The sequence below is a fragment of the Notamacropus eugenii genome, chromosome 4 (assembly GCF_028372415.1).
Source record: "Notamacropus eugenii isolate mMacEug1 chromosome 4, mMacEug1.pri_v2, whole genome shotgun sequence".
NCBI lineage: Eukaryota > Metazoa > Chordata > Mammalia > Diprotodontia > Macropodidae > Notamacropus > Notamacropus eugenii.
The window spans coordinates 355,181,581-355,208,847 of NC_092875.1; the positions used below are offsets into that span (position 1 = coordinate 355,181,581).

At 34.9% G+C, this 27,267-nt stretch overlaps 1 pseudogene; it reads left to right on the plus strand.

Moving 5' to 3' along the window:
- Positions 1-8,154: 8,154 nt before the first annotated feature.
- LOC140502573 (nucleoporin p54 pseudogene) lies at positions 8,155-9,550 on the plus strand (annotated as a pseudogene).
- The last annotated feature ends 17,717 nt before the right edge of the window (positions 9,551-27,267 follow it).

Below are 27,267 nucleotides of genomic sequence, written 5' to 3' on the forward strand. Positions count from 1 at the left end.
TTTCTTCTTTGCAATCATGCATGTGCTTTGTAATTTTTCAACCTTCACTTTTAATTATTTTGTGATACTATTTACATCATTGTGAATATTGTTTTCTTGGTTCTGCTTACTTAACTCCATCAAATCCTGCGAATCTTTCCATGATTCTCTGTATTTATCATATTCATTGTTTCTTTTCCCCCAATATATAGTATTTTATTTTTTCCAATTATATGTAAAGATAGTTTTCAGCATTCACTTTTATAAAATTTTCAGTTCCAAATTTTTTTCTACCTCCCTCCTCTCCCCAAGACAGCATGTAATCTGATATCGGCTATACAGATACAATCCTGTTAGACATATTTCCACATTAGTCATGTTGTGAAGGAAGAATCAGAACAAAAGGGAAAAATCATAGGAACTATATTTCCCTCCATCTTATCCTCTTCATTTATTCTGTTCTCTCTTTCCTTTCACTCGTGTCTCTCCACAAAAGTATTTTGCTTCTGACTATTCTCTTGCCCAATCTGCCCTCCCTTCTATCACCCATCTTTCATCTCCTTCATGTCCTACTTTCCTATAGTCTAAGATAGATTTCTATACCCAGTTGATCATACATATTATTCCCTCTTTGAGCCAATTCTGATGAAAGTTTCACTCACATCTCCTCTCTTTCCCTCTACTTCTTGACTCTTATGTGAGATAATTTGCCCCATTCTACCTCTCCCTTTCTCCTTCTCCTATTACATTCCTCTTTAAACCTTTAATTTTATTTTTTAGACATCATCCCTTCATATTCAAGTCACACTGTGCCCTCAGTCTATATATGTTTCATCTAGCTACCCTAATATTCTGGCCTTTTCATCACGAATGCTTGAAATTACTGTATTTCATGGAATGTTCATATTATCCCTGTAAAATTATACTCAGTTTTGCTGGGCAGGTGATTCTTGTTTGTAATCCTAACTCCTTTTCTATCTGGAATATTATATTCCAAGCTTTCTAATCTTTTAATATAGAACCTGTTAAATCTTGTGTTATCCTGACTTTCTCCTTGATCTGTGAACTCTGGAACTTGGCTATACTATTCCTGAGAGTTTTCATTTGGGTATCTCCTTCAAGAGGTGACTAGTGGATTCTTTACATTTCTATTTTTACATTCTCATTCTAGAATATCAGGGCAATTTTCCTTGAAAATTTATTGAAAGTTGATGTCTAAGCTCCTTTTTCGATCATGACTTTCAGGTGGTCAATAATTTTAAAATTCTCACTCCTGGATCTGTTTCCCAGGTCAGTTGTTTTCTCCAATGAGATATCTCACGTTAACTTCTGCTTTTTCATTCTTTTGATTTTATTTTATTGTTCCTTCATTTCTCATAAAGATGTTTGTTCCATTTGAATTTTTAAGGGATTATTGTCTTCAGTGAGCTTGTGTACCTCTTTCTCTATTTGGCCAATTTTGCTTCTTAAAGCATTCTTCTTCTTATTGGCTTTTTGCACCTCTTTTACCATTAGGTCTAGTCTGTTTTTAAGGTGTTATTTTCTTCAGTATATTTTGTGTCTGCTTTACCAAGCTGTTAACTCATTTTTCATGGTTTTTGTTCATCACTTTTACTTCTTTTCCCAATTTTTCCTCTACCTTTCTTACTTGATTTTCAAAATCCTTTTTTGAATTCCTTCATAGTGTGAGACCAATTCATATTTTTCTTGGAGGCTTTGGATGTAGAAGTTTTGACTTTGTTGTTTTCTTCTGAGTATGTGCTTTGATCTTGTCAACATAACTTTGAAAAGTCAGAGGTTGTTTTTTTACCATTGTTTAGTCATTTTCCCAACTTATTACTTGCTTTTAACTCTTTGTTAAAGTAAAGCTTTATTTCTAGGGTGAAGAGCACACCCCTCCAAACCTCAGGGGCACTGTTTTCAGAGATACTTTTAGGGACCTGCAAGTTTTCAGTTTTTCCAAGATGGCATGATCTAAGGAGAGGTGTTTACTGCTTTCCTGATTTGTGCTCTGGTCTGTGAGAGACCCCAAACCACTCTTTTCTCTCCTGGAACTATAAGGAAGGTTCCCCCTTTGCTAAGGTTGCAGGCTGTTCTATGCTAGTTCTATGCCCTATCCCCCTCACCCTGCGGCTGACAGCCAGGACTATGACCCAGTTCTGAGTATAAGTAAAACAATAGAGTACTACCTCAGTATTTTCTAAATAAGTGATGTTTCTTATTTATTGAAAGTAGGGTTGTTGAATTCCATTGTTTCTGATTCTTCCTTTTGTAATCCACTTGATTCCACTAAGTCACATTGATCCACTACTCCATTAAAAAAACAACAAAATACCAAATATTTTTTATGACTGCTGCTTTTTAGTAAATTTTCATATCTAGAATTTCTTTCTCCTTCATCCCTACTTCTTTTCATTATTTTCTCTGTTATTCATTTTTAAAATGAATGTTACTGTTTGATGAAGTTCCATAAAATATTCTTTTTAGCAGTTTATTATAGCATTCAAAATATGTAACAATTTGGAGCATTCTTTTATTTGGCTATTAATAATTCACAATTCTCATTCTGAGAAATTTTTGTTGAAATCCTTGGACCACTTATGCATTGGGCAATAGATTTAGGTCACACCCATTCCCCAGGCATCTGTACTAGGTCTTCTCCCAATACAGCATTTTGCTTGATGAGCTCATCAGTCTGGCACAGAGTAGGCTTGTGCTTTTGCTTGATTTATTAGTTTTTATTAATGTCTTGTGTACCAAACTCTTATATGAGAATTTTGACATGAAGATTTTTTCTTATCCTACCTCTTCCTTTCTTATTCTAGACATGTTAATTTTGTTTGTGTGCAAGTTTTTCAGTTTCATATAATCATTTAAAAAAATATCTTTTATAATTACCTCTATATCTTGTTTGGTTAAAAATACATTTCCTGTCTATAGAGATGATATGATCTGCTTCTCTTCTGATTTTTTGATGTTATGTACTTTAATATTAAAGTGATAAATCCGTTTATAATTTATTATGAAATATGATCTAAGGTGTTTTTCTGATAGACTGTTTTCCAGTTTTTCCAGATTTTTTAATTAAATAGTTTTTTCCAAATAATACATGTTTCTTATTTATTGAAAACTGGATTATTGAGTTCCATTGTTTCTGATTCTCGCTTTTGTAATCCATTCCATTGATCTACCTCTCCATTAAAAAAAAAACCCAACAACAAAACAAATACCATATAGTTTTAATGACTGCTCCCTTATCATACATTTTGATGTCTAGAATTTCTTTTTCCCTTCATCCCTAACTCTTTTCATTATTTCCTCTGATACTTGTTTATCAAGTTTCATAAAATACATATTTTTGTACTTTGACTGGTGTAGCATTAAAACTATAAGTTGTTGGCACGGTATAGCCATGAGCATTGGATATTTCTCTAGATATTTATGTTGTTCATTATTTCCTTAAGGAGTACTTTGTAATTTATTCTATGTAAATATTTTGTGTGTTCTGCTATATTGAACCCAAAGTATTTAATTTGTTTTGTAATTATTTTAAAAGGTATTTCAATTTCTCCTATTTTTTGTTGTACAGAAATACTAGTGATTTTTCTGGATTTATATTGTAGCCCGTAATTTTGATGAGGCTATTAATTGTCTCAAGTCATATCTCTATTAATCCACTGGAATTTTCCAAGTAAGTCATGTCATCAATAAATTAGGATAGTGTTATCTCCTCTTTACCTATCTTAATGTCTGTAACTTCTTTCTCTTTTCTTATTATTTTTGCTAGAATCTCTAGAAATACATAAAAATAGTGATGAAAGAGGTATATTTTGCTCTTTTATTTATTGCACATGATGGTTGCTTTTGGTTTTAAATAGTTTTTATGATATTACTATTTTTATTTCTATATTGCAGATTTTTAGTATAAATGAAGGTCGCATTTTATCAGAAATTTTCTGCATTAATTGATGTAATTATACATTTTTGTTAATATGATTAATTATGCTTATTATTTTCCTTGCATTCCTGGCATAAATCCAAGTTAGTCCTAATGAATGGTTTCTTGGGTGAACTGATGTAGTCTGTTTGACAGGATTTTATCCAAAATTTTTGAATCAATAGTAATCATCTGAATCTATATTTATATTTCTGTGCTTTATCCTTCCCCAGGATTATATTTGTCTCCTAAAAGGAAGAAATTCTTTTTCAGTTTTGGAGAATAATTTGTATAATATTGAAGCAGCTAAATTGTATAATACATAGTACTGTGCCTGAAGTCAGGAACATTTGAATCCAAGTTAGAACTCAGACATTTACTAGCTATATGACCCTGGGAAATCCCTTACTCTCTGCCTGCCTCAGTTTTCTCAATTATGAAATAAAGGGAACAATAGGATCTAACTCACAGGGCTGTTGCGAGAATAAAAGGAGATGATATTGGTAAAGCCCTTAGCATAGTACCTAGCATAAAAAGCTTAATAAATATGTCTTTCCTTTTTTTCTTTCTCACATTGATACTGATTGATTTTAAAAGGTTTTTAGAATCACTCTTTTGGAATTTTCCATCATAACTAGAATATTTTTTCTTTTATAGGAAAAATTGGAACTAGTTCTATTACTTTTTTACTGAGATTGTATTTTTTAAGACTTCCACTTGATTTTCTCTTAGTGTGAGCATTTTCTATTTTTGAAGATATTCTTTTAGTTCTTTTGTTTCAGTTTCATAATTTTGGACTCACCTGATGTATGATAAATTTTGTTCTAGACCCTCATTTATATTCTGCATATGTTTTTGCTTTTTAGAGCTATTCCTTGTATGTAACTGATTGAAAGATTTGATTTTCTATCTAGAGTGTTTCTTTTTTTCCCCTCTGTTCATTGGATTCTCTAATCCATTCACATTAAATGATTGAGAGTTGTTAAAGTTATAGAGTTCCTTTATTTCTCTCATTCTGTTTTTTTCCAATTAGCATTTTCTCTCTCTCTTTAGAGAAATTGTATTTTTGTTTCTTATTCTTCTTTAAGGCTACCCTATTCCCATTGGCTTTCTTACCTTTACCTTCAAGCATTCTCTGTGATTTGTAGCCACTTCCTCTAATTTTAGAGTTTTGCTCAACTTATTAATTGCTTTTTCTTTATCTCATTATCTAATTCTGTCTCTTCCTCTCTCTGTTAAAAAAAATCAAATTTCCTCTCCTCCCTTTAAAATTTTTATTAGCGTCTTAAAATTTCATTTTTAGGCCTTTTACTGAGAAAAATTTCCCTTATTCTATTTATTATTTCTCTTCTCTTTCTGTTTAACCTAAATGTTTTATTATTTGATTCATGATGCTTGTATTTATTTATTTCTTCTTTAATCTCTGTATTTCTCATGGAATTTAGTTTGCTGCCTGTCTAATCAATTTCTATAATAAAGCTTATAGATTTCATACATTCTCTCTCTCTCTCTCTCTCTCTCTCTCTCTCTCTCTTTCTCTCTCTCTCTCTCTCTCTCTCTCTCAACTTAGTCTTACAAGCATCGCTTTGTACAGAATAGAGGACAGAAGTATTGGTCCATGTTAGAAATGTTCTTGGTCCTCTGATTATACAGATCATTACTTGCACCTGCCGTATAATGATTCCCTCCCTCCACCAATTTGCCATGAAATTTCCTGTCTAGATCAATGCCCTCTGCTGCTACAAATGTCAGTTGTCATCAGGAGTTTTGATTCATCGTGTCTCAGGGCAGGATGCATCATGGAGTCACAATACTCTTTTATAGGTAGTAGTGGTTCTAAGTACAAAATTGCTTCAAATTATCCCCGTTGTAAAGTTGCATTTTCCCATACTAGGATATATCCACCTTAGTAGAGTTCTTCAGTGGTATTCCCTACTTCTCCTGAATTAAGATTTCCTACCTTCTTTGCTGATCTCATTCATTTCCCTTGCCACCTCACCTCTTCTCCTGTAGGTTATGTTCTTCCTGAGAAACTTCAGGAGTTATTTCTCTACTCCTCTTTAAAAGCACTGACTTAATTAGGGTACATTAGACATTCTTCTTTATTTTCTTCTTCCCCTCTCCCATTTATAGCCCTCCCCTTCTACAGTTTTTCCCTTCTAAAAATATCGTAGGCAAAGGGTTAGGAGGACTAGACCATGGTGTTTCAACCATAATCAGTTCTATTTAAATTCTGCTTTCATTCCTGTCTCCTTGTGTATTTTTAAAAATTTTAAAACTTTTTTTGGATTCCATTCAATGTTATTTTCATGTCTGAATTTACTCCTTCCCAAACTTACCCCTTTCTCTTTCTCTACTGAGGAAATAAAAAAAAAAAAACAAAATTCATTACAAATATATATAGTCAAGTAAAAGACATTCCTGCACTAGCCATGCTTAAAAAATATGCTTCAGTTTGCACTCTTGGTCCATTAACTCTCTATCTGGAAGTGGAATCATGTTTCATTACAAATCTTCTGAAATTGTGATGGGTCATTGTATTAATCTGTTCTCTCTCTTTTCACCCTGTCTCACCACAAAGGTATTTTGCTTCTGACATATACTTCCCTCCATCCACCATCCCTTATATTACCCCACCCCCTTCTCTTGTCCTTGTCCCCCCTACTTTGCTAAAGGGTAAGACAGAGTTTTGTATACACAATTAAGTGTCTATGTTATTCCCTCTTTGAGCCAGTTACAATGAGAGTATGGTTCAAGCCTGCTACCTCCCTAATCTTCTTCTCCACTGTAAAAATTTTTCTTGCCTCTTTTATGTGAGATAATTCATCCCATCCTACCTCTTTCTTTCTCTTTCTTTTAGTGCATTCCTCTTTCTTACCATTTAGCTTTATTTCTTAAGATATCATCCCTTCATAGTAAATCCACACCTTTGACCTCTGTATAGGTATACTCCTTCCAGCTACCCTAATAATGAGAAAATTCTTAAAAGTTACAAGTATCATCTTCCCATGTAGGGATGTAAACAATTTAACCTATTAAATCCCTTAATATTTCTCTTTCTTGTTTATCTTTTTATGTTTCCTTCAGTCTTGTATTTGAAAGTCAAATTTTCTATTGAACTCTAGTCTTTTTAACAGGAATGCTTGGAAGTCCTCTATTTCATTGAATTTCATTTTTCCTTTGGAGGATTATATTTGATTTTGCTGGGTAGGTGAGTCTTAGTTGTAATACTAGCTCCTTTGCCCTCTGGAATATCATATTTCAAGCTCTCCTTTCCTTTAAATGGAAATTGTTAAGTCTTGTATTCTCTTGACTGTGGTTCTGTGATGCCTAGATTGCTTATTTCCAGCTGCTTAAAATAATTTCTCCTCGACATGGGAACTCTGAAATTTTTCTATAACATTCCTAGGAGTATTCATTTTGGGATCAGTGAATTCTTTCCACTCCCACTTTACCCTCTGGTTCTAGAATATCAGGACAGTTTTCCTTGATAATTTCATGAAAAATGATGTTTAGGTTCTTTTTTTTTTTTGATCATGGTTTTCAGGTAGTCCAGTAATTTTAAAATTATCTCTCCTGAATCTATTTTCCAGATCACTTGTTTTTCCTATGAGATACTTTCCATTGTATTCTATTTGTTTCATTCTTTTAGTTTTGTTTTATTTTTTCCTGGATGTCTCATAAAGTTGCTAGCTTCCACTTCCTCAATTCTAATTTTTAAGGAATTATTTTCTTCAGTGGACTTTTGTACCTCCTTTTCCATTAAGTCAGTTCTGCTTTCTAAGGAGTTCTTTTCTTCAGTGAACTTTTCTACATCTTTTTCCATTTGGCCAATTTTGCTTTTAAAGGTATTGTTTTCCTCATTGGATTTTTGTGAGTCTTTTACCATTTGGCCTACTCTGTTTTTAAGGTGTTATTTCCTTCAGTATTTCTTGTGTCTCCTTTACTAGGCCTTTGACTCATTTTTTTTCATGATTTTCTTGCTTTACTCCCATTTCTGTTATCACTTTTCTCTCTTAATTTTCAAAATCCTTTTCCAGCTTTTTAGCATTTTATTTTTCTCCTGTTACATTTAAAAACAATTTTTAACATTTGTTTTTAACACTTTGAGTTCCAAATTCTCTCCCTTCCTCCCTATTCATACCCCACCTCCATTGAGAAGACAAGCAATTCCGTATAGGTTATACATGTGTAGTCATGCAAAACAAGTTCAAAATAGTCATGTTGTGAAAGAAAACATGACCGAAAAACAGACTCAAAATACTTTAGGTGGTCTCTTCAGTGAGCCTGCCCAAGCCCCTGTCCAGTCTAACCAACTGATCAATACAGCAAGCGCTCTTTCTGCCCCAACCCTGCTAGGAGATGAGAGAGATGCTATTTTGGCAAAATGGAATCAGCTCCAGTCCTTCTGGGGGACAGGTAAAGGGTACTTCCACAATAACATTCCACCTGGGGAGTTCACCCAGGAAAATCTCTTCTGTAGATTTAAGGCAGTGGGCTATAACTGTATGCCCAACAATAAGGATGAAGATGGCCCCTGGTGGTATTAATCTTCAATAGGAAGGAAACAGACATCCGAGGCCAGCAACAACAACTAATAGAATCGTTCCATAAAATTTTGGGAGGAAACCAGACCCTTACTGTCAATGCAGAAGGGGTAAAAACATCGCCAGATGACCAGACAGAAGTTGTTATATATGTTGTCTCCAAATGGCACATCAAGACGGGTTCCAGACACAACACTACATGCCCATTTTGAACAAGAGAATATAAAAACTTCATTACAGCAGCACCTTTCCAAGACAAGAACAGAACTCTCCCCTGTATAGATCAAGCAGCTTTTGCAGAATCCTCCTGATGGTATTGATCCAGTTATCTGAGAACAAGCCAAAGCGGATAACCCTGATTCTGAAAAGCTGATTCCTATGCCAATGGTGGGCTTCAAAGAACTTCTGTGAAGACTGAAGGTCCAGGATCAGATGACAAAGCAGCATCAGGTCAGATTAGATATTATATCTGAAGATATCAGTGAGTTACAGAAGAATCAGACCGCCACTCTGGCTAAAATAACACAGTACAATAGGAAACTCATGGAACTTTCCCATAGGACCTTGCAGGTCCTGATTAAGCAGAAGATTCAGAGGAAGAGTGGTTATGCCATGCAGGCTGATGCAGAGCAGTTACAGGTACAGCTTGATATGATTTTGTGTGAGCTAAATGTACCTACACAGTTCAAGGGTCTGCTGAATGAGTTGATGTTCCAGATCAGGATGCAGAATCACTTTGGAGCTGTGAAATCAGAAGAACAGTATTATGTAGATGCAGATCTTCTATGGGAGGTCAAGCAGCATTTAAAGCAGCAGCAGGAAGGCCTCAGCCACTTGATCAGCATCATCAAAGACGACCTGGAGGACATAAAACTGATTGAACATGGATTGGAGGAGAACGTCCACATTAGAGGAGGCATCTTCAGCTGACAACGCACAGCCCTCTGTCGCTGGGTTGGTGGAATGTGTTTTTGGGTCTGTTGCTGTTTCAGATCTCCTCTAAGACTGAAACTGACTGTATAAAAAGCCCTGCCCTAGCTTTGTTTCTGAGAAAGTTATTGACAAATTATTGTTTATAAATTTTGAAATAGCGTAGCTATCTCACAGCTTTTCAAATTTGACCTTTGAAACGTGTGTACCTAAAAAAACCCTTTACTTTAAAATGAAGAAAAGTTCCTAATTACCAACAAGATATGTACTATTGTACATTTTTACAACAGCATTGTTGAAAAATCAGTGTTTAAAGATTATTCTCCAATGAGCCTTTACTGTGCTTTTCCACAGCCAACAAAAATATGAAAACAAGAGAAATTTTACAATACAAAATAAATAACTGAAGGACAACTAGGCTGTTGCAAATCTGTATGTTGTAGAGTAAATGTATGCCAGTTTTTCTATTTGCATATACCATCCCTGGAAAGAGTGAAGAACAATTCAGCGTCCTTACTCATGGATGTTTTCTTTTGGAGACTGCGAAGGTTTGAAATATTTTTCTATGGTTTGACTTGTTTGCAAAATGAGCCTGAGCCCTTAGGAAAGAACAAGAAGTACTTGTCTATTTGATAACATTGTCCTTTATTTTTTTTTCCATTTTATTTCTGTAAAAGATGGAAACTTGTTATAAATAAATTCTTGCTTTGTGATAACTTTAAAAAAAAAATCTCTTTCTCCTGGATCTATTTTCCAGGTAAGTTGTTTTTCTTTCTTTCTCTTTTTCACTTAGTAAATATGTATTGATTTGAATTGAATAGTATATGCCCTTAGATAGCCAGAAATATGCATCAGTTTTGAGTCAGTGTACCTGATTTTAATTCTTGAGAACTGCCAAATGTTACTTCTCTTATCGGGGCAAATCACTTAACCTTTCTGGGACTGAAGTCCTCATCTACTTAAATGGGGAGAGGCTTCAAAAAATTTTAACATTCCTTAAAGGAATATTGTGAACTTTAGAATTGTTGATCCTTTCATGTTTCTTCTTCCTCTTCTTCTTCTTCTTCTTCTTCTTCTTCTTCTTCTTCCTTCCTTCCTTCCTTCCTTCCTTCCTTCCTTCCTTCCTTCCTTCCTTCCTTCCTTCCTTCCTTCCTTCCTTCCTTCCTCTGTCTCTTTCTTTTTATCTCTCTTTCTTTCTCTCATTCTTTCTTTCTCTCATTCTTTCTTTCATTCTTTCTCTCATTCTTTCTTTGTCTCTTTCTTTCTTTCTCTCTTTTTTCTCTTTCTCTTTTTCTTTCTACCTTTCTTCTTTCCTTTTTCTTCTTTTTGGAGGAGGAAGGGGAGAAAAAAGAACCGAGTCTTTGCTTGTGTGTTTTGTGCCAGGCTGTGCTCCTGTCTTACGCTGGTGCAACAGACCTTTCCTGTTGACCTTCCACGTTGTCTTGGGCTGGAAATTTGTTTCAGTTTATCATTTTGTGGATTCTGCTGCTCTAAAGTTTGTTTAGAGTAATTTTTTACAGGTATTTGGAGGGGTTTGGGGGAGAGCTGAAGTAAGTCCCTGCTTTTACTCCACTATCTTGGCTCCATCCAGTTGTTTCCCATTGTTTTACTTATAAGATATTTCACATTGTCTTTTATTTTTTCATTCTTTTGGTTTTGTTTTATTGTTTTTTGATTTCTCATAAAGTCATTATTGTTCCTTTCTAATTTTTAAGGAATTATTTTCTCCTCCTTTTCCATTAGGCCAGTTTTGCTTTTTAAGGTATTCTTCTCCTCATTGGCTGTTTGGAACTCTTTTTACCATTTGGCCTAATCTGTTTTTTAAAATGTTATTTTTTTTCAGTATTGCTCCTCCTTTCCCAAGTTGTAGACTCATTTTTCATGATTTTCTTTTATCAGTTTCATTTCTCTTCCAAATCCCTCCTCTACTTCTCATACTTTTTGAGTTCCTTGATGGCCTGAACTAATTCATATTTTTCTTGGATGCTTTCAAAGTAGAAGCTTTGACTATGTTGTCTCCTTCTGAGTGTATATTTTGATCTTTCTTGTCATCATAGTAACTCTCAGTCAGAGGTTTTTCCCCATTGTTTAGTCATTTCCCCAGTTTATTAGTTAACTTTTAACTGTTTATTAAAGTAGTGCTCTGCTTTCAGGGTGGAGGGCACTCTGTCCCTAGTTTCAAGGGGTTTGTGTAGCCGTTTTCAGAGATACTTTTAGAGACCTGTAAGTTTTCAGTTCTTCCAAGGTGGCATGGTCTAAGGAGAGGTGTTTACTACTGTCTTGGCCTTTTCTCTGGTCTGTGAGAGAACACGAGCACTCTTTTCGGCCATGGAATTGTCGGGAGGGTCTTCTGTCTTCTGTAACTGTGAGCTCTGCTCTGATAGTGCTCCTCCTTACCCTGGGACTAACACCCTGGACCCAAATCTGATCATGGGCAAAGCAACAGAGTTCTGCCTCAATGCTAGCAAAAGGACCCCTGTAATCTCCTTCTGACCACTTATTTGATGCCCTTACTGTCTGTGTGTTGAGAGCTCCAGACACAACCTCTGCTGCTGCTGCCGCCGCCACTATTGATCCAGTCACTCCCATAGCCTGCTCCTAGTCTGCTGGAGCCAGGGCTATGCTTGGCATGACCTGCACTGGACTATGCTCCTCTCTCTTACTCTGGTGCAATAGAAATTTCTTGCTGATATTCCATGTTCTCTTAGGCTGGAAATTTGCTTCACTTTGTCTTTTTGTGGGTTCTGTTGCTCTAGAATTTGTTTAGAGTCATTTAAAAAAGGTATTTGGAAGGATTTGGGGGAGGTCTCAGTCAAGTTCCTGCCTGTACTCTGCCATCATGGCTCTGCCTTCTCCAATTCCTTTTTTGAGCTTTTGCATGACCTGTAACCAATTCATATTTTCTTGGAGACTTTGGATGTAGGAGTTTTGACTTTATTGTCTTCTGAGCATATGTTTTGATCTTCCCTGTCACCATAGTAATTTTCAATAGTCTGAATATTTTTTCTGTTGCTTCTATTTCTTGACTTTTGTGGAAGTAGGGCTCTGCTTCTAGGTTGAAGGGTGCACTGTCACAGGCTTCAGGGTTTTTATACAGCTGTTTTCAAAGGCACTTCTAAGGACCTATAAGTTTTCAGTTCTTCCAAGGTGGTATGATCTAAGGAGAAGTATGTTTACTGATCTCCTGTTCTGTGTTCTGGTGTGTGAGTGACCACAAGCACTCTTTTTTGACCTGGAACTGTGAGAAGGGGTGCCTGTTTCCCTGTGGAGCTGCAAGCTCTGGTGTGCTAATGCTCCTCCTAGCCCTGGGACTAAGACCCAGGATTGTGATCCATATCTGAGTATGGACAAAGCAACAATATCCTGCCCCCAGTGTCAGCAAAGAAGCCCCTGTAATCTCCTTGTGACCAGTTCTTCTTCCCCTTAGCATCTATGGGCCACAAGCTCTGGAAGCAGCCTTAGCCAACACGGATTCAGTCAATCTTAAGGCCTGTTCCTGGTTTTCTGGGGCCTGTTCTGTGTAGGTAGCACACATGCTGGACTGTGCTCCACTCTTACTCCAGTGTGATAAACTTTTCCTACAGAACTCCTAAATTATCTTGTCTTGGAAAATTATTTCACTCTATCCTTTAGTGGGTTCTGCTACTCTCACATTTGTTTGGGGGCATTATTTAAAGATATTTGTAAGGGTTTGGGGAGAACTCAGGAGAGTCTCTGCCTTTTCTACTCTATCTTGGCACCCCCACAATATTTTTCTAATTTATGATGTCATCCTTTATGTCTAAGTCATATACCTATTTGATGCTTTTCTTGGTATACTGTGTGAGACATTGGTCTATAAACAGTTTCTGCCCAATGGCATTTATAGTTTTCCCAACATCTTTTTGGTCTTTATGATTAATGAGTTCTCGCCCCAGTAACTGAGATCTTGTGTTTCTTTATATTTCAGACTCCTGTGTTTGTTTGCTTCTGTACATTGTATACCTAATTTCTTATATTCATTAACCTATTTCTTAACCAATGCCAAATTGTTTTGATGATTATGGTTTTGTAGAATAGGTTAATAGCTAATACTGCGCCGCCCTCTTCCTTCACATTTTTTCTATTGAATCACTTGATATTTTTGACCTTTTATTCCTCCAGTTACATATGGTTATTATTTTTAGCTCCATAATTATTTGATAGGTGAATAAATATATTGACTTAAGTACTGCCATCTTTATTATGTTGGCTCAGTCTACATATGAGCAATTGATACTGTCCTTCTGAAATGTCTTTATTCACGTGAAGTGTATTTTTTAATTGTGTTAATATAGTTCCTGTGCACATCTTAGGATCTCAAATATTTTGTACTGTCTGTAGTTATTTTAAATAGAATTTCTTTTTTTTTTTTAAATTCTGCTTGGTTTTATTGATGATATACTGAAACACTGATGGTATGTGTCAGTTATATCCTATAAACTTGCTCAAGTTTTTAATTGTTTCAATCAGTTTTATTTTTTTTAAGTTGACTCTCTGGGCTTCTCTAGGCAAACCATTGTATCATTTGCAAAACTGACATTTTGGTTTACTATTTGTCTATGCTTATTATTATTTCAATTTCTTTTTCTTGTTTTATTGCAATAGTTATCATTTCTAGGATTATGCTGAAGACTAATGGTGCAATGGGCATCCTTCCTTTACTCCTTGATCTTACTGAAAAGGCTTCTAGCTTATTTCCATTATAGATATTGTTGGTTATACATAAATTCCACTTGTCACTTTAAGAAAAGTGTCACTTATTCCTATGCATTCTAGTGTGTGTAATAATGATTATTGTATATTTTAAAGTATTTTTTGTATTGGTTGATATAATCATATATCTTTTTCTTGTTTTTGTTAATACAGTCAATTAGGTTCTTAATTTCCCTCATGCTGAACCAACTTTGTACCCCTGTTATAAATCCATTGTAGTTTTACTATATATTTTTGTGATATGTATAAAGTATACTTGATAATATTTTCTTTACATTTTTGTATCAATATTCATTAGAGAAATAGGTCTATAGATTTCTTTCACTGTTTTGACTCTCCCAGTGTATCAAAAAATATTTGTGTCATAGAAGGAATTTGGTTAGGTCCATTCTTTTTTTATTTTTTTCCAGAAATTTTATATAGTATAGGAATTGTTTAAAAGTTTGGTAGAATTCACTTGAAAAGTTCCAGGTGTTTTTGTCCCCCTTTTAGGAAATTATGGCTTTCTCAATATATTTTTTTTTGAGGGAGGAGGTGAGGCAATCAGGGTTAAGTGATTTGCTCAAGGTCACATTGCTAGTAAATGTCAATGTCTGAGGCCAGTTTAGAACTCAGGTCTTCCCAACTTCAGGACTATGCTTTATTCACTGCTCTACCTAGCTGCTCCTCAATATATTTTCTTTAGAAAAATTTTATTAAGTATTTTATTTCCTATTCTGTTCCTCTAGGCACTCGATGCTTTTGTAAATATTCATGTATTTCATTTAGATAGACAATTTTATTAGTACATAATTTATTAGGATATAGCAAAATTGTTTCTCATAATTTTTTTTATTTTTTTGTGAATTCACTTTTTTATTTTTAACACTAGCAATTAGATTTTCTTATTATTAAAATTAATTTAGATAATGGGTTATCTATTTATTATTTTTTAAACATGCTAGCTCCTAATTTTATTTGTTAATTCAATGATTTTCTTTTTTTAATTTTTCCTTTGATTTTCAGGATTTCTATTTGGCATTTAATTGAGGGTTTCCTTTTTGTTTGTTTTTAAAAATATTTTTAAAGTTACATGCCCAATTAATGGATCTCTTTTTACTGATGAACATTTTTAGTAATATATACTTTTCTATAACTCCTTCTTTCACTGCATCTCAAAAATTTTGGTGTGTTGTTTCATTGTTGTCATTATTTTAGCTATATTATTTATAGTCTGTATTGTGTTCTTTGACTCATCCATTCTTTAGGATTAAATTAGTTTCCAATTAATTTTTGTGAAGATGCTGTGCACTGTTGAGAAATGGGCTTATTTCTTTCTGTTTCTATTCAATATCCCCATTAGGTTTATCACATCTAACTTTTCTACAATTCTATTGAGGTTTTTCAATTTTTTTGTTTTTTCATTAGATTTATCTCTATTTGTGAGTGGGTATGTTGATCTCCCATAACTATAGTTTTGTTGTGTATATCTCCCTATAACTCATTAAATTTTTCCCTTAAGAATTTAGATACCATGTTATTTGGTACGTGTATTCAGTATTGATATTAACTCATTGTTAAATGTTAACTCATTGTAATTGTTAAATTAACTCATTGCAAAAATGTTATTTCCCTCTTAATCTTTTAATTAAGCCCAATTTTTGCTGTTACTTTGTCCAAGTTCATAATTGTTACCCTTGACTTTTTATTTTTTATTTCATCTGAACAAAATAAATTTTATTCCAGTCCCTTATTTTAACTCTTTGTGTATTTTTGTTTCAATTATGTTTTTTTTTAAACAACATGTTATTGGATGTTGATTCTAATCAATTCTGTTTTCTTCTTCAGTTTTGAGTGAATCTCATTCACATTCAGAGTTAATAATTGTTTATTACATATTTCCTTTATACCTTCCATCCTTTATTTGGCCCCCCTCTTTAAGAGTTTATTCTGCTTCTGACTAATCCCTCCTTTAATCCACTTTTCTTCTTATTCTCTCCTCCCTTTCCCTTATTCCTTTCTCTTCTGTTTCTCTGTTGGATAAGATGAATTTCTGTTGTGTGTGTGTGTGTGTGTGTGTGTGTGTGTGTGTGTGTTTCCTTCTGTATATCTTCTTTCATCTTTTGACCAGTTCAAGTAAAAGTGGGGTTTGAGTGTCTCCAGTTCTCCTTCACTCTCTCTTCTTTATTATATAGACTCCTATTTGTGCATCATCCATGTTTTAATTTTCCCCATTTGTATTGTTTCTTCCCCTCCTTTTCCAGTGTATTGCTGTTCTCTAATCTGCGCTTTCTTCTTTAAGGTCATCAAAACAGAATCATTGATACTTGATATCTCTGAATAAGTTATTTTTGGTTGGAGCCTAGATCTTTTGCCTTCTAGATATCGCATTCCAAGTTCTCTGTTCATTTGGAGCAACAGTTGCTGTATTATGTGTAGTTCTGACTGTGTCTCTTTGGTACTTGAATTCTTTCTTTGGCAGCTTGCAGAATTTTTTCTTTGACCTTGCAGTTAGGCTTTGGCTAAACTATTTTTCTTTTGGTAATTGTTGGGTTCCTTCTTCTCTTTTGCCCTCCTATCCTAAGAGAGTTGGACAATTTTTCATAATTTCTTGCAATATAATTTCTACTCTGCTTTTAAAAAATATGCTTTTCAGGTAGTCTAATAATTCTTACATTTTCTCCTTTTTTTGATGTCAGTTGTTTTTGCTTTATGAACCTCTTCTTTTTCTCTTCTCTTAAGCTCCCCTGTTACCATTATAGTTCTTTATAGTGTAATTCTTTATTTGGTCATTTGCTCAGCTTATTTCCTGATTTTGGACTTTATGTTAGTGCTGGCCTTTGCATACTTCTGGGGAAAATGTCTGGCCTGAGTTTCTCTCTTCTTGCTTCCTTTTGCTATTTTTAAAGCTCAGGGTGGGGGCAAGTATGCTTTTACTTCTCTGAAAGTGCTGTGATCTGTGACAAAATCTGCTTATTATCTTTCTGGTTATATTATATAAGTTCCTGGCCAAGATTTGGATCTCTTAGCTTTTCCCTGGCTGGGAGTTTCAGTATTTTCTGCTCTAGTGCCCAGTCTAGGCTCATTTTCAGTCCTTGAAATGCTTCACAAGCATAAACTACAAGGAGTCTATGATAGAACTACTAGTCAGATCCAGTCCCCAGTGTTTTGCCAACCTTTCTGTTTGTCTCCTTAAGCAGACTTGGGTGGGAAAAATGACTCACTGTGACTTTTTCTCAGGTTTTTAAATCAGAGTTAAGCCTTGTGCATTTTTTAGATCTTTGTGGAAGAGGTATGTTATGGGGTCTAGGCTTCAATTCTTCCTGATAATTTATCATTTTAACTCCACCTCTCTCATGTATTTTAAAATGAAATTTCTTTTTTAAATTTCATTTGTTTTCAGTGTTCTACAATCACTTCCATGTATCTTAGATTTTTTTCCCCTCCCTCCTCCTCCTTCCCCCCTACTTCCCCACTCCCTCCCTGAGCCAGCATGCAATTTTATATAGGTTCTACAAGTACATTCCTATTAAGTACATTTTCACCTAAGTCATGTGGCATAGAAGAATTAAAATGAATGGGAGAAATCATAAAACAAAACATAATACAAAAGAAAATGATCTACTTCATTCTGCAGTCCAATTCCATAGTTCTTTCTCTAAATGTGGAAGGCATTTTGCCTTAAGAGACCACCAGAAATTTTTTAAGTCCTTGCACTGCAATGAAGTACTACATCTACCAGAAAAATTCCTCACACACTGTGGTCGTTGCTGTGTACAAAGTTCTCCTGGTTCTGCTCCTTTCAATCACCATCAGATTATATAAGTCTTTCCAGGCCACTCTGAAGTCTTCCTGTTCATCATTTCTTGTAGCATAATAGTACTCCATTACATCATATGCCACAATTTATTCAGCCATTCCGAAATTGATGGGCATCTCCTTGATTTCCAGTTTTTGGCAACCACAAAGAGTGCTGCTATAAATAATTTTGTACATGTGGGACCCTTTCCCATTCCTATGATCTCTTTGGGATAGAGTCCCAGGAGACATATTGCTGGGTCAATAGGTATGTACATTTTTGTAGTCCTTTGGGCATAGTTCCAAATTACTCTCCAGAATGGTTTGATCAGCTCACAGTTTCACCAACAATGAATTAGTGTTTCAACTCACCCACATCTTCTCCAAAATTTATCATCTTCCTGTTTTGTCATGTTAGCCAATCTGATAGGTGTGATGTGGTATAAAATGAAATTTCTCAATGGTCCCTCTGTTACTTGTTGTTCCTGTTGTTGTTTTAACCTCATAGCTGTCTTTCTCTTCCCTCTCCCCCCTACTGTTTTTTCCTCTGGGGTATATTTCATTACTTGTGGCTTCCATGGTTTCTGTATTTATGTTTCTTGTATTTCCCTTTTTGTTTACAAAGCAAGTAATCTGCCAACATCTGATTTCTTTTGTAAGAATGCCTTAAATGTCTTTCATGGCTATTCAGTTTTTTCAGTCATGTCAAATTCTTCATGACCACATTACTAGAGTAATTTGCCATTTCCTTCTTCAACCCATTTTACAGATAAGGAACCAGGGCAAGCAAGGTTAAGTGAATTGCCCAGGGTCTCACAGTAAGTAAATATTTGAGGTTGGATTTGAACTCATGAAGATCAGTGTTCCTGATTCCAAGTCCAGTGCTCTATCCACTTTACCATCTAGTTCTCATTTTTGGCCAATAACTTTTCATCAATAACTTTATTCTGACTCTTCCATTGATTTGTATTCTGTAAAACTGCAAACCTAGTTACCTGAGAAGTCAGTAATTTCTTTTGAACTCTGTGGAGAGAAGGAATTAATGTTTTATGTTTGTGTGCATGCTGCATTTTTGTGCCATGTTCAGACATAAGAAGCCACTTCCCTAGGAAGTGTTTTTGTGGGGCAGGATGTTTGACTAACCCCTAAAATAATTTGGTCATTGATGCATCCAGATTGAGACAGTTGTGTGTATGTGGGGTATTTTCACTGATTCCTAAATGCCTACGCTACAGATGTGAATTCAAATATGAAAGAAAATACTCATTAAAAGTAACATAAATTACACTCCATATTTTCTAAAATATTTTGCAAAACTAAATAAAGGGAACATAAAAAGTAACTCCTTTTCTACATTAATGTTTCATTCTTGCCAACCTTTCCAAGAAAAATGCTTTATGTTTTTTTTTTTTTGTCATTTTCTGCCCTGAAGAAATGTTCCCTCTCTCTTCTATACATACACAAATCACCTAGGGGAATGATCTTATGGGATCAGTTTATGTTATTTCCTCAACCATCTCATTTGACAGTGATCTCTCTCTTCCTTACTTTGATACTGGTTATTATCTAAGTCACTCATTTGGCAACTAATAATGCCTGAGTTTATACAACTATTTCTATTGCTGACTCTTGAATATTGTATTATCTTTCAACTGAAGAGGTAACAGAACATAGTAAAGAGACAGCCTTAAAGTTAGGGAGACCTAGGGTCAAGCCTGGCTTCTGAAACATTATCTGTATAACCCTGGGCAAGGTACACAACTTTTCAATGCTTACAGAAAGGTCTAATGTGTAGGGCTTGTTTTCTCACCTTGGAGTTCTATATTTCAACAAAGCACAGATCCAGTCCCTATCCCTATTTTGGTTAATCAAGTGGACAGATATGCCTATTGTCTCAACCATGATAAACATCTGGATACATAGTCAATGCCCTAGTCTATCAGTACAAATTTCTTGAATAGATACAACAAGTTGTAAATAAACTGGTCTTAGAAGTAAATAAAAGGAGGCAGGGCTGTACTGACTTTGGGAATTTGTGCAGTACTTTCAGGTGATTCCAAGTTTCTCCTAAACAAATAATTTTTATCTTATTTTTATAGTGGTGCTATATGCCTACACATGATTGAGTACTACAGACTTTGAAGAATTAATTTGTGGATAACCAAAAGGGCAACAAGAGGCATATGGTAGACATGAGTAGACTGCCAAATATTACCAATTACTTTTTGGGTATAGGCTTAGCAGTGGTCTGTGGAAATGAACTTTTCTCTAACTTTTTGTATATAATTCTAAATTGCTTTCCAGAATGCTTGTACATATTGACAAGTTCACCAACACTGTACCAATGTTTTCCCAAGGCCTTCCAACATTTTTCATTTTTCTTTTTTGTCATCTTTGCCAATTTTATGGGTGTAAGAATGATGTTAACTGATATCCTCTAATTAGTAGTAATTTGAGACGTTCTTTATATAACTATTCTCCCTTGAGAATTGTCTGTTCATATATATATATATGTGTATACATATATATACATATACATATATAATCTGCTTATTAATTGGGTAAAATAGTAAGGAAATAAGAAAAGTTCTTCTATGGACAAAAATATCTATAGCAGACCTTCTCTTGTGATGACAAGCTGGAAATGAAAGAGGTGCTTATTAATTCAGGAATGACTAAGTAAATTGTGGTATATGAATGTGAATGAATGAAATTGTACTGTAAGAAATCTAGAAATAAATGATATCAAAGGGACATGCAAAATTTTATATGAACAGAAAAGAAAGAAGGTAGAAGAACTAGAAGAAAACAAGTTGATTTATTGTATTTCCTGTATAAATTTATAGTATAAGTTCTAATTTGTGCTATATCATCAATATTTTAGAAGTGGACAACTTTAAGAATTTTATAAACTGAAGAAGAATCAAAGGAACAGAAATAAAAGAACAATTTATATTATAACGTCAATATCAAAAAAAATGGACAGTTGTGAAGCCAAAGAAGAATGAAGGAACAGGACTAGGAGAACATTTTTTATAAGAATGACATCATTATACAGATAAGCAACTCTGAAAAATGCAAGATTCATGATCAATGCAATAACTAGTCATAATTCCAGAAGATTAATAAGATATCGTATCCACTTTTTGACAGAGGTGATGGATTTAGAGTGTATATGAGACATAACTTTTGAACATAGCCAATGAGAGAATTTGTTTTTTTTTTTGAGTATACATATTTGTTAAAAGGAATTTATTTTTCTCTTTCTTCTCAGTGTAGTGAGGAGAGTACAAAAGAGAAATTTGATTTCTGTTAATTAAAAAGATTAAAACGCTTAAAATATAGACGTTGAAGGCTAAAAGTATGAGGCATTTGTGCTTTCTGACAAAATCGATGTGTTGTTATTTTTTACTTAATTCTTTCATAAGAAAGCTCTCATGAGGAGTAATGAGGAAATGTTTGTATATCAATAAAATATTTTTAAGTGAAATAAGTTATCACTGAAAAAACCATATATAGAGAGGATTTCATGAGAATGTGGCTACATAGAAAAGGAAGACCAGGTAGGTAGTAAGAGTAAGAGACAAACTGAAAATGAAAAGATGGGCAGCCCACATACTTTATTAGTATCTATATAATGTTAAAACATTTATAGAAAGACCCTGAGCATGGTGGGTGAATACACTGTGGCAAATTTATGGGTACATATGTACAAGAATCACCCAGAATAGAAAAGCATGGATGGGTTGCCAACTATATTACTGGAAGAAATATTCACATTGCTTAGGTGGCATATAAAACATTGAAGCATTGTTACTTACTATTATCAATATTATATTATTTTTGGTATTATTATTTAATTATGTATTATTTATTAAATCTGTACATGCCCAAGGCCGCCCTCTCTACTTGAATTATGATCTCCTTGAACACTGGTGCTATGTTTTGCATCACCTTACTCTACCAAGTGAGGAAACAAGAGTGGAAGTTTAGTGAGTGCAGGTTCAATTGAATATACAAGAACTAGCTGTCAAGAGCAGAATAAGATCAGGCCTAGAGAGATGTGCTGAGGAAAACTAAACATCAAAGAAGCTAGGAAAATCCAAAAGTTCTATCTAGTAACATGCACCTCCATATTGTGTCTATGAAGTTGAATTTTCTTTTGTAATCATATATAGTTGATTGCATTTAGCCCTACCAAATTCCATCTTATGAAGTTTGTTCTAAAATTTTTGGTTGTTAAGATCTCTTTTTGATTCTGTTATCTATCATCCAATGTATTAGCTATCCTCAGTTTCATTTAATTTTCAAGATTAATAAAAAGCACACCATCTGTGCCATCATCTAAGTCATTGATAAGATTTCAAGTTGTACAGTACCAAGGACAGATCTTTGAAGCACTCCACTAGACATCTTCCTCCTGATATTGACCCATTAGTGACTCTCCTTTGTGTCTTCTCATTTGATTATTTCCAAATCCACTTAACTTTAATATTTTTAGCCATATTCCTCTATCTTTCTCTCAATGATAGCATGATAAATCAAATGACTTGCTGCAATTTGGGTAAAATGTATCTAGAACATTTCTCTGATTTACCACATACTTCTACTGTCAAAAATAGGTAAATTATGTTATTTTGTTATAGATTGTTTTTGATAAAGAAATACAGATTCTTTGTGATTATTTTTTAATGTTCATTCATTAGTTGCATAACACATAATGAACTCAGATCTTCTTGACTCTAGATCCAGTACTCCATCCATTGAGTCACCTACTTTATATTTACTCTTTATAATTTATATTTCCCTTTCCTAAATTAAGTGGATTGGATTCAATGACTTCTTTCCACATAGAAATCTCTAATCCTATGATGAACACTTCTTTCTTCTGGTAATGATACTTCTGATTAAGTCCAGTCTAAAGTTCTATTTGAAATAATGTGGTATAGTGTGTAAAGAGATGACTTTGGAGCCAGGAATACCTGAATTCAAATGTCTTGTCTGACATACTGGCTATGTGGCCCTGAGCAAGTGCCGTAGCCATCAATGTGACTCAGACTACTGTCTAAGATCATAAGTTGCAGAACTCTTGCTGATTTACCTTGGTTTGGACCAAAAATGTCTGCATTTGATTTTTGTGGGATGAGGGGGTTTCCATATTACACTTGTAATAACGATAAACACTACTCCTTCCATCACCACCACAACCAATAATAATGATGATGATGATGAACATGATACTTTGTATTGACTTTGTAGTCAACTGAATCCAGAAGGATTTTCCTTTTTATATGAACAGTTTTCTAGCCACATCTCCCCTATTCTACACTCAGTGTGATTTATTAATATAGGACTTCATGTTTGTTGTTATTGTTCAGTCTTATGTGAATCTTTGGACTCTGTGGACCATATTGTTCTGGAAATGGAATGAATAATGAGTCTATTAATCACCTTGATTTGCTTGAGTTCCTTTATTATTCAGGACAGGCCAAAATAATCTGAGAATTGGAATCAGCCAATGAGGAGGTAGAATGAGTATTGTTCTAGTTTCACATACCAGTGAGCCTTTGTGGTGTTCACTGGGTGAACCCAGAAAGCTTCTTCTGTGCCAGCAACCACAGGGGTGGCTCGAACTAGTTCATATCAGCCCCAACCTGACAGAATTTGAACAAGCATCTCGGTTGTGGGTACTCTGCACTCCTCTTATTCTCTTGCCTCCCTTTGTTGTAAAACCTTACAAACCACTTCATAAAGCCCAATCTTCAGACCAGCCCTGACTAGGTCTACTTTTTGCTTGCACATATGCTGTACTTGTGTAATAAATGCTTCTTGGTTTTGCACTTGAACTATGTCTCTGTTCCCTTTATTCCGGCAGATGTGCTTCAATTAATCATTCTGCTCCAATTAATCACTGTCCAAGGCATTTTTTTTGGCAAAGATAATGAAGTGGTTTGCCATTTTATTCTCCAGTAAATTAAAGTAAATAGAAGTTAAGTGACTAGTCCAGGTTCATACAGCTAATAAGTGTCTGAGGCTGGATTTAAACTCAGGTCTTCTTGACTCTAGATCCAGTACTCCATCCATTGAGTCACATACTTTATATTCACCCTTTATAATTTATATTTCCCTTTCCTAAATTCTTGCCTATATTTGTATCATGTGCAATTTTGATATGCTATCAAAAATGTTGAATAGAACACAATACAGTACAATTCTGGTAGATGCTTCCCTCAATTTTAAGTCACTCCATTAACCATCACTTTTCTGTTCCACTATTTCTGACCCATCTCTTTGTACTATAATTAATTATTAGTTTACTTCATTCTTTCTTATCTCCAAAGATATCATGAGAGACTTCCTAAAGCACATGTCCCTCCTCTACTCAGAAGCCATCCATAGCTCCCTAATGTTTTACAAATAAAATACAATTTTAAGACTTTCTTTTAAGGCCCTCACAATCTAGAGTCTATCATTCAATCCTTATTTTATAATAATCTACTTCATAAACTTTATGGTCCAGCCAAACTGGACTGTCAGGTCTCCTATTAGTACTTTACTCCGCCTACTACCATTTTGTATTTACACATGCTACACCTCCTTTGAGTAATGTGTTTTCTCCTTATCCTTACTTTACAAAATCATCTTCTTTCAGAATTGAATTCAGGTAGCCTTCATCCATGAAGTCTGATTTTCCCATTGCTAATGATATCTCCCCTCTCAGACCCTTAGATCTTTGCATGATTTTCTTTAGGTATCTGATTTTCTGCCCTACTACTTATGCTACACAGTCTGATACTTCTCGTGATTATGCTCCTGAGAAGTCAGCCTGTTCAGCTTTGGAACTCCTAAAGTCTCCATAAAGTCTTTATGGTTCTCATTGCTGAAAGTCCCTTCTGTATAGCCAGCCCAAGAGATGACCATTCTTTTGCTGGTCTTCTATCTTGTCATTGCCTCTATTCCTTGGAACCTTCTGATTTCAGTTTAAAGCCATCTTGATATCATTAGGAATACTTCAGATAAATAGGAATTTTCCTGGTCCTCCTTAGATTTATTTTGTCCTTGGTGATGAGCCCATTATTTTTATTTAATAAGTTCTGATCAAAAAAGCTAAATACTATTCTCTGACACCATTCTTTTAAAGCCAACTGTCCATTTTAGGGTATTGATTCCTCCTCTGAAGTTTGTACTTTTAATCAGAAATAATAATAAAAGTCACTATCTATTTCTTTAATTCTTTAATTTTCTCTTTCTATAATTTAATTCTTTAATTTTCTCTAAGGACTTCTGCTGGGGATGGAAGCTCAATTCCATGTGGACAATCTCGGGCGGGTAAAGGTGGGAACTTCTAAATCTTAGAGTTCTCATGAGGCCCCCCATAATGCAGCAGGGAATCAAGGAGTGAGACCAAGCAATCTTGTGTATTTCCGCCTCTTCCCGTGAGAAATGTGATGGGAGGAGCATCCCCCTCGAGACTGTCCCGGGTCTGGGCACACCTATTGTTATCTAACAGGCACGGTATTCAGATGCAAACTACGTGGCCGGTGAGCTTAATTGGGATCAGGAAAGCCTGAAAGCGCTCTTAGCACGGGAGGGGCGCGGACAGGACAGAAGTCTCCGTTTTTCCTCTCTTCGCTCTCCCCTCCCCCTCTCTCCCCACTTACACTTCTGCTTCCAATCTCTTATTATAAGATCTTTGCCTCCTTGGGAGATTCCTCGCTCCCTCCTAAGGAAGAATTCCCCCTGCACTTGTAACCAGGACCCTGAATAAAAGCCTAACCCTTGTTCGACTCCGTAAAGTCTCTTCTCTCATACGTTTATCCGGTTTGGCCAGCCAAAGACCTGCGATACAGGTAAGGTAAGACTCAGGTAGCCCTCAGGCCTCTAGGCCTGGCAGACTTCAAGGTCCTTAGAGATTGTTACACTCATTATCTTTCTGATAGCATCAATTTCCATATGAATTGAAGAAACAGGTAAAGGTCATTAGATTGTATCACTATCAGGTAGGTTTTTGTCTCATTTCATATACACCAAATACACTTGTCAGACAGCAAGGGAGAAAAACATGATGGGCATGAATGGATTACCGATGATCAATTGTCCAGAACATGTGAAAAATGTCACCAGGGAAATGTGTATAACTAGAAATTAAAGTGAGTTGATCATATGAGGAGACCAGAGAAAAGTCAAGAAACCCACGTGCTCGACTGATATTCATACATTATCAAGAGAGCCAGAGAAAGGTGCCAGAACATTGAATGGATCTCTTGTTGAAACTTAATGGAAGACATGGACAAGATTCAAACGACATGAAAAAAGAGGTATGAGTGGGTTATAATTTGTGCCATTGAAAGGAGTGTTCATTTCAATGAAATCAAAGATATATTGAAATATTTAAACCTTCTTTGGACTGGCCATATTAGTTTAAGTCACTGATCCCTTTTAATCTCTTATCAGGGAATTGCCAACCACAGCAAAGCAGCTCCTATTGCTTTGGGATATAGTAGATGCCATTTCTCCCGGAAACACTTGTATTTCACTCATCATTCCATGGAGCATAGAACTCTATGTCTTCCTCCAAAAGCCAGATCTACCTTCCTTGGGAAGAGCTTTATACTGATCATATAGTTCCAGCAGTTCAGAGGTCCCTTCTTCCTTTCCTAGCTTGAGTTTCATTCTTTCATGCATTAATCCTCTTGATAGAGATTTGGATTCTCCTGGGTACCCAAAAAGGCCTTTGCACCCCTTTGTTTTCCATGTGGATTATTTCTTCCTTTATATAAAAGAAGACTTCATTGTTCTTGTTAGACAAATAATATTGCGTTTCATAGAAATGATTTCCTACTAAAATGGGTCAACTTATTAAAAATGATACATGTAATTTTGTATTATGTAGAAATTATGTCAAGGGATGTTAGGCTTCCTATATATTCTTATTACCAAATATAGGGGTAAAATGGCATTTGCTATTAAGTACTGAGAAAGAATGTGAGTCATTTTGGGATTTTTTTTGTCCTATATAGTCTTTTTGTGAAAAATGATAAAAGATTAATAGTGAGAAGTCCCTTATAGATGAGCCTATTTTAAAAATAAATTTTAATTTATTTTCAGCTCCATATTCTCCCCCTCCTACCTTCTTCCTGTATCCTTTGAGAATATAAGAAAAAAACCTTTTATATATGTGTATGTGTGTATACACACACACACACACACACATTTAAGCAGAACAAATTTTTGCATTAGACATATCCAAAAGAAAGAAAGAAAAAGAAAAGAAAATAAAGGAAAGAAAATATGCTTCAGTTTGCACACAGAACCCATCACCTCTATGTCAGAAGGTGGGTAGCATGTTTTATCATGAGTCCT